Source organism: Carettochelys insculpta, unplaced genomic scaffold (assembly GCF_033958435.1).
Source record: "Carettochelys insculpta isolate YL-2023 unplaced genomic scaffold, ASM3395843v1 scaffold_0048, whole genome shotgun sequence".
NCBI classification, from domain to species: Eukaryota; Metazoa; Chordata; order Testudines; family Carettochelyidae; genus Carettochelys; species Carettochelys insculpta.
Window position 1 is genome coordinate 125,001 of NW_027439085.1, and position 3,763 is coordinate 128,763.

General features: G+C 65.0%; 1 non-coding gene across 1 annotated transcript; it reads right to left on the reverse strand.

Moving 5' to 3' along the window:
* Nucleotides 1–446: 446 nt before the first annotated feature.
* LOC142006287 (5S ribosomal RNA) lies at nucleotides 447–565 on the reverse strand. Its single transcript, XR_012643392.1, has one exon. It is a non-coding gene; the product is annotated as a 5S ribosomal RNA (ribosomal RNA).
* Nucleotides 566–3,763: the final 3,198 nt, after the last annotated feature.

A 3,763-nucleotide genomic window follows, 5' to 3' on the forward strand; every position in this document is an offset into this window, starting at 1 on the left:
TCCACAACCGAGACCCAGGGCCTTCCCCGCTCTCAACAACCTCCCCCCACGGTCCCCCAAGACGCACGTTCCAAGCCTTAACCCTCAGACCATCCACCCCCCCTGGGGGGGACCCCACACCCACCTGACCCCAACTCACTCCCACCAAAAACACCACCACCGCCACCGCCTCAACGGCCTGCCCCACCCAGCACTCCCACACACACACCTGCCCCACCAACGCTCCACACACGCTTTCTTCCCTCTCCCCGACCCGACCCAAGCCATCGCACCGCACCGGGTGAGGGCCTAAGCTTCCTCGCCCGCCCCCCCGCCCCCGACACGCAGGCAGGCAGAGGGAAAGGCCTCAGCGCCCCCCAGGACCGTCGCGCCGCCTTGGCCTCACGGCTTCCCTGCTCCCGCACGGCAGACACACGCCCCGCTCTACCCCCGCTGGGGCCAAAAGCTGCCTACGGCACCTGGGATTCCCAGGCGGTCACCCATCCAGGTACTAGCCAGGCCCGGGACGGTTTACCTTCCGAGATCGGACGAGATCGGGGGCATTCGGTCCGGTATGGCCGTAGGCCCCCGCCTCCCCGGGCTTTAGCGTCAGCAGCCTGGCCTCAGTCAGCCGGGCCCAAACAATTAACCCGGAGGCCGGGCCGAGGGAAAACTTCCTCCGAGCCGGCCCAAGGGGAAGGGAGGACGAGGACGCCGGGCCCGGGAGGTGACAGGACGTGCACGTCAGACCCGGGAAGCTGTGTGCCCCGAGGTTAACCCCCGGGCCGGGGCGGGGAGAGAAAAATGTTCTAAGTCCGGTAGGGACAGCAGGTCAACCCCGGTCCGAGGCGGGGAGAGAAAAAATTTCTAAGTCCTGCAGGGACAACAGGTCAACCCCGGTCCCAGGCGGGAGAGAAAAATTTTCAAAGTCCGGCAGGGACAGCAGGTCAACCCCGGCCGCTTTAGCAGAGGTTGACCTGGTGTCCGATTCGCTCCCCGGGCACCAGGTCAACCTCGCGCGCTTTAGCAGAGGTTGACCTGGTGTCAGATTCGCTCCCCGGGCACCAGGTCAACCTCGGGCGCTTTAGCGGAGGTTGACCTGGTGTCCGATTCGCTCCCCGGGCACCAGGTCAACCTCGGGCGCTTTAGCGGAGGTTGACCTGGTGTCCGATTCGCTCCCCGGGCACCAGGTCAACCTCGGGCGCTTTAGCAGAGGTTGACCTGGTGTCAGATTCGCTCCCCGGGCACCAGGTCAACCTCGGGCGCTTTAGCAGAGGTTGACCTGGTGTCCGATTCGCTCCCCGGGCACCAGGTAAACCGTGGCCGCTTTCAGCGGAGGTTGACCTGGTGGCCGATCCCCTCCTCGGGCTCCAAGTCCGGCAGGGACAACAGGTCAACCCCGGTCCCAGGCTGGAGAGAAAAAATTTCTAAGTCCGGCAGGGACAACAGGTCAACCCCGGTCCCAGGCTGGAGAGAAAAATTTTCTAAGTCCGGCAGGGACAACAGGTCAACCCCGGTACCGGGCTGGAGAGAAAAATTTTCTAAGTCCGGCAGGGACAGCAGGTCAACCCCGGCCGCTTTAGCAGAGGTTGACCTGGTGTCCGATTCGCTCCCCGGGCACCAGGTCAACCTCTGGCGCTTTAGCAGAGGTTGACCTGGTGTCAGATTCGCTCCCCGGGCACCAGGTCAACCTCGGGCGCTTTAGCAGAGGTTGACCTGGTGTCCGATTCGCTCCCCGGGCACCAGGTAAACCGTGGCCGCTTTCAGCGGAGGTTGACCTGGTGGCCGATTCCCTCCCCGGGCACCAGGTCAACCTCCGCTGCTTTCAGCGGGGGTTGACCTGGTGGCCCATTCGCTCCCCGGGCACCAGGTCAACCTCCGCTGCTTTCAGCGGGGGTTGACCTGGTGGCCCATTCGCTCCCCGGGCACCAGGTCAACCGCACCCTTTTTCGGCCGCCTTCGCCTCCAAATTTTTCCCCCCGTTTCCTTACCCACTCCTCAGTCACTTCATACGCCCTCCCCCTTACATCCACCGTACGCAACACCTCCACCGGGCTTAATAGTCCACAACCGAGACCCAGGGCCTTCCCCGCTCTCAACAACCTCCACCCACAGTCCCCCTCCACCGGGCTTAATAGTCCACAACCGGGACCCAGGGCCTTCCCCGCTCTCAACAACCTCCACCCACGGTCCCCCTCCACCGGGCTTAATAGTCCACAACCGGGACCCAGGGCCTTCCCCGCTCTCAACAACCTCCACCCACGGTCCCCCTCCACCGGGCTTAATAGTCCACAACCGAGACCCAGGGCCTTCCCCGCTCTCAACAACCTCCACCCACGGTCCCCCTCCACCGGGCTTAATAGTCCACAACCGGGACCCAGGGCCTTCCCCGCTCTCAACAACCTCCACCCACGGTCCCCCTCCACCGGGCTTAATAGTCCACAACCGAGACCCAGGGCCTTCCCCGCTCTCAACAACCTCCACCCACGGTCCCCCTCCACCGGGCTTAATAGTCCACAACCGGGACCCAGGGCCTTCCCCGCTCTCAACAACCTCCACCCACGGTCCCCCTCCACCGGGCTTAATAGTCCACAACCGGGACCCAGGGCCTTCCCCGCTCTCAACAACCTCCACCCACGGTCCCCCTCCACCGGGCTTAATAGTCCACAACCGGGACCCAGGGCCTTCCCCGCTCTCAACAACCTCCACCCACGGTCCCCCTCCACCGGGCTTAATAGTCCACAACCGAGACCCAGGGCCTTCCCCGCTCTCAACAACCTCCACCCACGGTCCCCCTCCACCGGGCTTAATAGTCCACAACCGGGACCCAGGGCCTTCCCCGCTCTCAACAACCTCCACCCACGGTCCCCCTCCACCGGGCTTAATAGTCCACAACCGGGACCCAGGGCCTTCCCCGCTCTCAACCACCTCCACCCACGGTCCCCCTCCACCGGGCTTAATAGTCCACAACCGAGACCCAGGGCATTCCCCGCTCTCAACAACCTCCACCCACGGTCCCCCTCCACCGGGCTTAATAGTCCACAACCGGGACCCAGGGCCTTCCACGCTCTCAACAACCTCCACCCACGGTCCCCCTCCACCGGGCTTAATAGTCCACAACCGAGACCCAGGGCCTTCCCCGCTCTCAACCACCTCCACCCACGGTCCCCCTCCACCGGGCTTAATAGTCCACAACCGAGACCCAGGGCCTTCCCCGCTCTCAACCACCTCCACCCACGGTCCCCCTCCACCGGGCTTAATAGTCCACAACCGAGACCCAGGGCCTTCCCCGCTCTCAACCACCTCCACCCACGGTCCCCCTCCACCGGGCTTAATAGTCCACAACCGAGACCCAGGGCCTTCCCCGCTCTCAACAACCTCCACCCACGGTCCCCCAAGACGCACGTTCCAAGCCTTAACCCTCAGACCATCCACCCCCCCTGGGGGGGACCCCACACCCACCTGACCCCAACTCACTCCCACCAAAAACACCACCACCGCCACCGCCTCAACGGCCTGCCCCACCCAGCACTCCCACACACACACCTGCCCCACCAACGCTCCACACACGCTTTCTTCCCTCTCCCCGACCCGACCCAAGCCATCGCACCGCACCGGGTGAGGGCCTAAGCTTCCTCGCCCGCCCCCCCGCCCCCGACACGCAGGCAGGCAGAGGGAAAGGCCTCAGCGCCCCCCAGGACCGTCGCGCCGCCTTGGCCTCACGGCTTCCCTGCTCCCGCACGGCAGACACACGCCCCGCTCTACCCCCGCTGGGGCCAAAAGC